This window comes from Papaver somniferum, chromosome 5, assembly GCF_003573695.1.
Source record: "Papaver somniferum cultivar HN1 chromosome 5, ASM357369v1, whole genome shotgun sequence".
Taxonomy (NCBI): Eukaryota; Viridiplantae; Streptophyta; class Magnoliopsida; order Ranunculales; family Papaveraceae; genus Papaver; species Papaver somniferum.
In genome coordinates this window covers 30,411,661-30,422,052 of record NC_039362.1, presented here as the reverse complement: position 1 = coordinate 30,422,052, position 10,392 = coordinate 30,411,661, and positions in this window count along the sequence as shown.

Below are 10,392 nucleotides of genomic sequence, written 5' to 3'. Positions count from 1 at the left end.
TTGCCCTCATCAATTCATTATATTTTTGATCCACCAATTCATGTTTACCTCTTGCAGTAACCACATTATTAAGAAGCTCCACATTTTCTGGTTGTGCATTTGATAGCATAGAAGCATTTAGAACTGCATCTTCAGATTCTTTCACTTTAATTCTCAAATCTCCAAAACCTCCCGATTCCATTTCTTAACAATATTTTTAAACCTTTTTAGTTTGTTTATAAATTTGAAAGCTGGATTTCCTGAGCAATCTTCCTCCCAAGAGTTTTGTATAAGCTGCGTAAAATCTGGATGAGAAGTCCAAACATTATGATACTTAAATGGTATATTATTTGGTTTAGGAATGTCATTAGTACCTCCCAGCAAAGCACCATGATCTGATACACCCCTTACTCCAACTTTATATCTCCAATCAACATATTTCTCAATCCATTTAACATTGAAGAAAGCCTTATCAATATCACATAGTATCCTCTTCTTACCCAATCTATTATTGCACCAAGAAAATTTTATTCCTGACTTTGGAGATTGTAAAAGACCACAGTAATCTAAATATTTATTGAAATCTGACATTGAAATTCTTAATGGACTCCTTCCTCCTACTTTCTCATCACAGCTTGAGACAGTATTGAAATCTCCTATTATCAGCCATGGACAATTCATTTGACTAATCTTCATCAATTCCTCTCAAAGGGTTCTTCTATCAACAGTTAAATATGCAGCATGAATGCATGTAACCAAAACTTCACCAACTCTTACAGTAATTGCCTGTTTGGTACTAGAAACAACAGTTAGAGTTGACAAAGAAGAATGCCATAATAACCATATGTTTCCTTTCTTAGTATCACTAGAATTATGAATCAACATTTGACTCATTCCTGGCAGTCTCAAATTTTTAACAAAATTATTTCTAACTTTTATTTTAGGTTCAGCTAACCACAACAATGAAGGACTGAATTGATTCACTAAAGCTCTTATTTTGTCTTTGGCCCTCATTCTCATGATGCCTCTGACATTCCAGTATGCCACTCTCATTGAGAAGAGGATGTTTGAGAAGATTCAGGTCCTCTCATACCTTTGTTTTTCACTAAATTTTTCCCAGCTAGTTTTCTTGTTGTTATAAGAGATATACCTTTTGGCTGAGCTCCTTTGTCTTTTGTTGCTTTTCGAGTTGAAGTATTCTTTGTGGCCAGTTTCGAAACTTTCATAGTTTCCTCTGAACTTTGTTCTTCAGCAACATCCACAAGCACTTGGAACTTACTTGCAGACGCACAAGATTCCAGATCACCCAAATGAACTGAAGAAATATTTTGTAAACCAGTAACAGGTGTTGCCAATTTTTCTTGATATTTTGGTGTAGAAAGAATTAAAGGAGGGATGCTGGTTGAAACCTTAAGAAGACCTTCTGTTGATAAAGGTGGGAATTCATCATGAGAAAAAATTGTACCTCCATTGCCAGAAATATCACCTTGTTCATTTAGACCATCCTCACTTAAATTCACTTTCTCAACATCATTCAACTTAGGAGTTTGAGGAGATATATCAAAACCAACTTGCTGAGGTTGTTTCTGCTCTTTCTTTCTCCAAACTTTCCTTGTGAAAAATTTATTGATTTCATCATTTGCAAATTCCTTTGCGTCATCTTTTCTTTTCAACCTGCATTCAATTACTAAGTGCCCAACTGTTTTGCAATGACTACAAAATCCCGGAGAGTTAGGAACTTGCACTTACTGCTCAAAGCTGCCATACTTAGATTTCACCAAAATTTGATTTGGTATATGATGAGCTAGGTCAACTTCAACAGCACACTTGCATAATAACCTACTTCTTTTTTAAGAGTTGTGTCATCAACTTTTATAGCTTTACCAAAAGTATCTCCTAAAGACATAAGAATTTTCTCCTTCCAGTACTTCATTCCAAGACCAGGAAAATTAATCCAAACAAAAGCAGTAGTAGTTTTTTGAGCTGTAGGATTGAAATTAGGTTCCCAAAACCTTCGTTTAAGAATTTGAGATTCAACCTCCCAATACCCATTCCAAATATACCTCATATCCTTTTCATTAGATAACTTGATGACAAAAAAACTTTTTCCAATAGGTAACAATTGATAATTACCAGAAATTTTCCATTGCTTCCTCAAGGATGCTTCTGCAACAGCAAATTTCAAAGTTACCAAATCCAATCTTCCAATTAAGCTAAACTGCCATTGATTCAAACTATTATCTATGTCTTCATCAGGAATATAACAAGATGGAACAACATATGGAACTTCATTATCAATCCTCGGATTTGATTCAGAAGAGAAGAAACTGAAATTGTTATTCATCGTAGATCTAGATTCCATTAAAAAAGCAAAAAATTAACCAGAAATAAGTAATTCTCAACTGAGAATATTATTTCGACAATACGGCAAATGAAAATCACCACCAATCATTGAGTTAAAACCTTGAATTCCCAGAATACTTGAATTAATGATGACGAAGATCGAAAAAACTTGATTCTGAAAAACGAAAATTTCTCCGAGTTAGTCGCCCGATTCGCAGAGCTTACTCGAACCTTGTGATTCTTAGAAAAAATAATTGATTATAATAAATTTTCAAAACAAAATTTTTCTGTTTATGGAAATAATAGATTTTTTCAATTATGATTAAAATAATCAATTATTATAATGGTTACCAAACACATATATAATCCATTATAATCTGCATAATTGATTACGGGCTGATAATCCATTAAAATAGTGGTTACCAAACAGCCCCAATATGATATGTTTACCTTGTGTGCAAGCTTCTCCAACTTCTCTTCCTCAATTTTCTAAGGCTAAGTCCTATGGTGTGCTAACCTAGCAGCTAAATTAGCAGTCCACGGCTAGTTCTACCTCCTTTCTCTTCCTCAATTTTCTAAGGCTAAGTCCTATGGTGTGCTAATCTAGCAGCTAAATTAGCAGTGCACGTCAGCTAGGACTACCTCCTAAGTCCTATGAGAGTGCTAATCTAGCAGCTACATTAGCAGTCAATGTCAGCTAGGACTACCGCCCAGCTCTATTTGGTTCAGCGCAACCAATCTCAGCCGTCAGATCGAAAAATAAATCAATCGTGCGAAAATATAATTTTTATAGCACTGAACCATTCAACGCTACTATCTCGCTGCTAGTTCAACTGCGGGCAAATATTAGGAGAGATAACTAGTGTTAACAAATAGACAACATTTTTTTTTGAACTGCAACATTTTTTGGCTAATCTAGCCCATAAGCTTAGCCCAAAGAGAAATTAGAGGAAATGTTCCAATAAAACTGTGGAAACAGAAATGAATTTTTAAGTATGGTCAGACCTTAATGAAATATGAACTATCTACTATGTAACAATTAAGGCCCATTTGTAAAAACCTCGGTTTTCAAAGAACCATTTTTTAGGGACCATGTTTATTTTTCGGGGGACCATGGTCTTATTAGGTCAACCTCCCTATACTTATAAAGGGTGTCCTAAAGTTAGGTAAATACACATTTACCCTTTACTTTAATTTAAATTAAAACTAACCTAATAACTATATAAATCTAATCATATGCATCTAATATAAATGAATCTATTAACCAAAATCAAAAACAGGAGGGGAATCGGAATTTTTTAGTTTTAAAAATAAAAATTATTCTCTTCTTCTTCTCTCTTTCCTTGACGTTCCTTGTTCGATTGCAAAATCCATCAATCTTTTTAATTCGTTTTTTGATTGGGAAAATTGAGTAGAAATCATCAAAATATGGTTTAAGTGGAAGTTAAAGTGGCATATTCGGTTAGGAATAGTTTTAAAAAAAACCAGTTTTGTAACCGAACATTCCTAAACCAAGAACACGAAGAACACTTCGGTTATCACGAATTTAATTTTTCGTAACCGAACTCTGAGTTCGGTTGGTTCGCAAAAAATAGTTTGAACCGAACTCCTCATTGAAAACCAATATATTGTGTTCAGTTGGTTAAGTTAATTTGAATCTTTTTTCCTTTAAACGAACACTTGTATTCGAACAACAAATGCTGAGTTCGGCTGGTTCGTAAAAAAAAAAAATTTGCTAACCGAACCGAACCCTTCTCTGAAAATCAATATGTTGAGTTCGGTTGGTTCGCAATTTTTTTTTGCTAACCGAGCCCTTCTCTGAAAATTAATATGTTGAGTACGGTTAGTTCGCAAAAGAAAAGTTTTCTAACCGAACTTCACTCTAATATTGAGTTCCGTTCAGTCGAAAATTAATGTTGGAAACCGAACATTACTCTGTATACTCTGGAATAAAAGTTCGTTACCTGTCCCGGAACCTGTTAACCGAACTCATCAAAACCTCATTAAAAGCAAGTTCGGCTACCTGTGTATTTTGGATTTATTAACCGAAGTATATTTGCAGAAAGTTCAGTTACATGTTCTTCATATAATATAACCGAACTATGTCCACCTAGTTTAAATTTTTTCTTACGATTTTCATTTTGAAGATATTTTAGGCCATTTATAACAACATTAACTAAGTTAAAAGCATACTCAATACCAAAAGGATGTTTTTTCTCCATATTCACCGATCTCAAAAAACAAAAAAAAAAATCTCCATCTTCTTCTTCTTCTACTACTTTAATCACTCAATAATTCTACTTTTTTTTTTAAAAAAAAAATCATCTATTAATTTAACCTTAATCAATGGTTAATTATACTAATCATTACATAAAATAATCAAGAGGGTAGTTTTGGTATTAAACTAAATATATGGATAAGGGGTGTCCTCATATTACTTCAAATAACTTGCCCAAAATAAAATGATGGTCCCCTCCAAAAAGAACAAAGAACGCTGTTTTTGGGCATACTGAATTCTTAGTAGCATACAAAACAATAATCCTAACTTGGGTGACCTTATAAGGGGTACCCTATGGGCATACTGAATTACCTGTATATCCTTAAATCTGCTAAATTACTAATCTATCCCTAACCCTAATACAAAAACCTAAAATCATTAAACCAACAAATTAGTTTCATTCAACCCCCTTATTCTTCTTCCCCCTCCACAGTCGAACCAACTCTCCTCCTTTTTTTTCATCGCATCATCGCCGAAATTTAATCGTCGATTCGTGAAAAGTTGATCGACGATTAAAATCATATATATAATGGATCGTCGTGAGCAAGTATCTCATTCTAATCGATCAATTGAACAACCTGTTGAAGAAGAAGATTTAGAGAGTGAAGAAGAAACTGAAAATAAACCACAAATCCAACTAGAAGAAGAGATTGAAGAAGAACCAACTCCTGAAATGAGAATAAGAAGGTTAGTTCTACAAAACCATCTCGTATTTGATGTTTTTGATTGGTATGATAAATTTAATTCTTCAAAAACATGTTTGTGCAGCGGTTACAAGGTAGGGTTCGGCGTAAAACTAATTTTAGATGTGCGCCGAGCTGTTCTTGAAACTGAACCCCGAAAGTGCATATGAACGGCTCGGCTTAAAATGCATATCCGTTTTGAGCCGAACTTAATGACACAGAGCCTTGTATTTAGGATCGGCTTATTCGATGGTGTTAGATTTGAGCCGAATTTGTGTTGTGTGAATTTTATAAATTTTGCATGTCTATAGGATCGACTTATATGGTAGTACTAGTATTGTGCCGAATAAATGTTTGTTTAATTTCAGAAATTTTGCATGTGTATAGGATCGGCTTATATGGTAGTACTAGTTTTGCGCCGAATAAATGTTTGTTGAATTTCAGAAATTTTTCATGTGTATAAGATCGGCTTATATGGTAGTACTAGGTTTGCGCCAAATAAATGTTGTTTCAATTTCATAAGTTTTGCATGTGTATAGGATCGGCTTATATGGTAGTACTAGTTTTCGCCGAATAAATGTTGTTTGAATTTCATGAATTATGCATGTGTATAGGATCGGCTTATTTGTATGACACCATTTTGCGCCGAATATATGTTTCAATTCATAAGTGTAGATTCGGCGTATTCGATAGTATTAGGGTTACGCCGAATATTATTCTTATTTATATGATATCATGTTGCGCCGAATACATGTTTCAATTTATAATTATAGGTTGCCTGCTACTTCAATGTAGTTTCTTTTATTCTGTTTGGAAAAAAAATTTATAATTATAATTATAGGTTCGACTTATTTTGTAGCTTTGGTTGTGAGCCGAATATGTAGAATCGGCTTATAATTATTTTGTACGTATGAGCCGAACCACTCTCTGTGTAAGATAATAAAAATTTTAAGACATAGTTCGGCGCATATGTGTTATTTCGGGTAACCCGAACCTTATTATTTGTTGACAAGTTTTTGGTATTTCAAATCCATATTTCATGTAGTTTGTGTTCTTTTGTTGTTCGAAGTAGTCTTATAACTTTCATACTTGTGTCAGGACCATTGCAGCTAAAAAGAGGAAGAAGATGAAGGTAACACCTTCTACTTCTAAAAATCCCGATCCTCGAGGAGGTGGTAAGAAAAAATTGGGAGCGGGAGGTATAGGAGGTATTTTAGAAAAAGAAGTTGAACAAGTAAGAGTTAAAAAACAAGAAGAAGGAATAGCTGAAGATGAAGAAGTTGATGATAATCAAGAAGAACATCAAGAATTTCATCAAGAAACACAACCTCAAGGAAAGCCCAAGAAATACAAGAAAGGTAAGAAGGTGGCAGAGAAGGACGATGATGATTGACGGATCACTGGTTTACACATTCCTGATGAAGATGACGTAATTACACCTCGATCAAATGGTTTTCCTCATGGTCTTCCGGAAGATGTTGATTGGTTATGCCGAATCTTGGGCGAAGAGAATTTATGAGACTCCTGATCACAACCGTGCATTCCGAGTATTGAGACACCAGAGGGCAGCAGAATGGAGTCTTGATGAAGAGGTTCCTGAGGTGATTGCTTACGTACAAGCCAGTGCTTTATGGCCTGCCATCAATTATGGACATAAGGAATATGATAGTGTATCGGCCTCTGCCTTTTCCGAGAGATTCTGTCCAGAAACTTACACATTTCAATTACCTTTTGGAGAGATGGCAATCACTCCTGATGAGGCTAGTAAGATTACAGGCCTTAAAGCAAGGGGTAAAAGTGTGGATGCTGATTTTTATGACATGAGTTGGGATGAGCTCTACAATTTGTACCGGGAAAGTCTTGGTTGGGGTAATTACAAAACTGAGTTGGAGTTTTGTCGATCCGTTAAAGATGTCGATTCCGTATGCACTCCCAATGGCAGAAATAAGAAGAATAAGAAGATTAAGCTGACCAACTTGAAAAAGGAATTTGAGAACACAAAGGAGGGAGTAAAGCAAGGTTTGTTGGTAATGGATCCCATCAAAGTAAAGCAAATCGGAACTGCTTACTTGCTTTATACTCTTGGTAGAGACATCTTTCCCGACGTTATCGGAAACAAGGTAAATGCTAATTATCTCCAATTGGTAAAGAATCTTGAAACTTGTAACAAGTATGATTGAGGAACGGCTACGCTCGCTTACCTGCTGGACCAACTTGCCACCGCGTCTAGGTTGACAAGTACAAACATCGGAGGAAACTTCACTTTGCTCCAGGTAACTTTTGGGAGTTCAGAGTATGGTTCGGCTTATAACCATAAAATCGTATAAAGCGAACTTATTATTTATTTGGTTCGGCTTATAATACTTGATCCATATAATCCGAACAGTTCTCTAAGTTTGCAAACTTTATTCTTACTTTGATGTTTCCAAGTAAAAATTGTTTCTATCACTTCAATTTCTTTGATTTTTGGTTCTTTGGATGTAGGTGTGGATATATGACCATTTCCCAATTTTGAACTTGGACAAAGTATTTGAGAAGGATGTCGATTATGTTGATACAGAGCCAACTGCAGCACGGTACGCGTACGAGGACTCGAAGAAAAGGAACAAAAAAAAGTTGGTGGCAAGTTTGAGAGAGACGTTAGACCTAATGGGTGTTGATGATGTCGTTTTTCAACCATATGAGAAGGAAGATGAAGAAGATGAAGTTGTTGAAGATGAGGATATGCCAGTAGGTATGTATCATGGGCCATTGTTTTATCCCAGTGGTTATGTTATATACGATCCTCGGCGAGTACTCAGTCAATTAGGATGCGTCCAAAAGGTTCCTTTGTTTGATGAGAAATTCAGGTTGTTACCAAAGAGTGGTATTGGAACTAAAAGCACCACTTCATCTTGGGAATCAAAGTATGATCCTGATCCCACCCTTGAGTTTTGGAATAACTTAGACGATCACACATTAGATGCATCCAAGTTAACACCTTTACTTGATGATCCATGTGAAGAGGATCCGGGCTATATGGATTGGTATAACCAAATTTCTCATCCCTTCATTATCAATAAGAAAAGTCAAAGGTAGCTGATAAGGGGAAGGCGAAGGAAATCAAGATCACCAACAAGTCTACTTCCGAAGATGTAGTCAACGTTTTCAAGATAATGGTAAGAATGACTTCACTTTATACTATTTTCATATATTAGTTATAGTAAAAATGTCTTCAACCTCATGGTTATAAGTTGTTGACAAATGAAAAAATAGGTTGTCGCGGGTAGGGAGATGTTGAAAAAATGAAGGCCAAACTTGGTTGCAAAACACCAATGACCGTGGAAGAACAAAAATACCTCTACAACAAGTGGGATGCAATCATCAACAAAGGACAAGGACCCGAGAAACCCGCACAAAGGCCTACCACTAAGAGGTCTCGACAAGTTGGTGAAGGTACAAGTGGAGGTGGTGCTACCGGCCAACCCGGTAATGATGCGTCGGAAGATGAAGACCAAGGTGGAAGAAAAGGTGGTCGTGGAACTAAGAAGAGGGGTCGTGGTTAAGTGCTCTTTTATGTTTCCAAGTTCCTTTTTTAATGTTTTCTTAACTTTTAAGTACACTTTTATGGTGTTGCAAACACCTTGGCTTTTAGGTGCTGAACTTTGTTTTTAATGGTGCTGGAATTGTGTTATGGACACCTTGAATTTCATGTTTTAATCAATAGCGTACCAGTTAATTAGTTACTTATTACCTGGAATTTATGAAGTTCGGCTTATCCTGTAATTTGAGTTATGCGCCGAATCTGAAAAACTCTGGTTCGGCTTATCCTGTAATGTTAGTTACACACCGAATCATTTGTCCTTTAGGTTCGGCTTATTCGATAGTATTAGTTTTGCGCCGAACCTGTAATTTCAATAGTATAATTTGAGTTCAACGGCTAGTTTTTTTAATTTTTTTTTTAAACTATTGATCCGTTATACTATGCGAGATTACATCAGAATTTTAAGATGGGTCAATCAATATCATCCCATGAATATTAAGATAGTGCGGCTTAGATATGCAAACTCGTATAAGCCGAACCTGTAAGAAGTTTCAAAATTTGAAATTCTAGTCGTTACTTAAACATATTCGGCTTACTTTCTAACCTTCTTATGAGCCGAACATTGTCTTTTTTTGCACAAAAATCTACGAACGACTCTTTTTTGAAATATATAGCCGTTGTAACCTGTATTATATATAGACATACATGGTTTTTCATAATCTTCAGAGTATGTACTAAAAAAAATGGCACCCCCAACTCATGAGTTTACTTTAGAAGAAGATTTGTCTCTTTGCACTAATTACATAGCATACTATCCAAAGAAGGGTGAAGAACGACGAGTGAAGGGTTTGATGAGTATGTACTACTTGGTTAGAATTCATGAAGCTTTCAGCACCGAAACGGGTAATCCTCACAACCGGGATAGTGCAGCCTTGTTTTGCCGAATTGAAACTATTAAACAAACGGTCAAAGACTTTATAGCTTTAGTTCGGATTGTGAGTATATATCGTCTCAAGGGTGAAACAAACTCTGAGATTGAAGATCGAGATCTAGAGGAATGGCGAAGATGGAAAGGAAAATTTTTTGAATACAAAGATCACTACTACATTCTTAGAAGGTTTCTCATTACCCATTTAGGATATTAGAAGAATTTGACTAGAAATTTATTGTAAGGCTATTATGTAACGGGTGTGTAATCCACATTTTCTATGAATTTGAAAAGTCTATTTGGAATGAAATAATAATTTTTTTGTTCATGAATCATGCAAGGTTCGGCTTATCCTGTAATTTCAGTTATGCGCCGAATGTTGAAATCCATTGTTCGGATTTCTTCAAAAATATACTACAAGCTGAACCTAGCAGCGTAACTCTGTTTTTTTTGGGTCAGGTTCGGCTTGCAGTGAAATAATGTTAGAAACCGAACCTGACAAAAAAGCTCTGTTTTTTTTTGTCAGGTTCGGCTTTCATCAAAATAATACTACAAGCCGAACCTGACATAAAAACTCTGGATTTTCATCACTCTGTCGGGTTTCCTTGAACTAATGGTACAAGCCGAACCATCTCATGTGTTCATGGTTCCAGTTTCC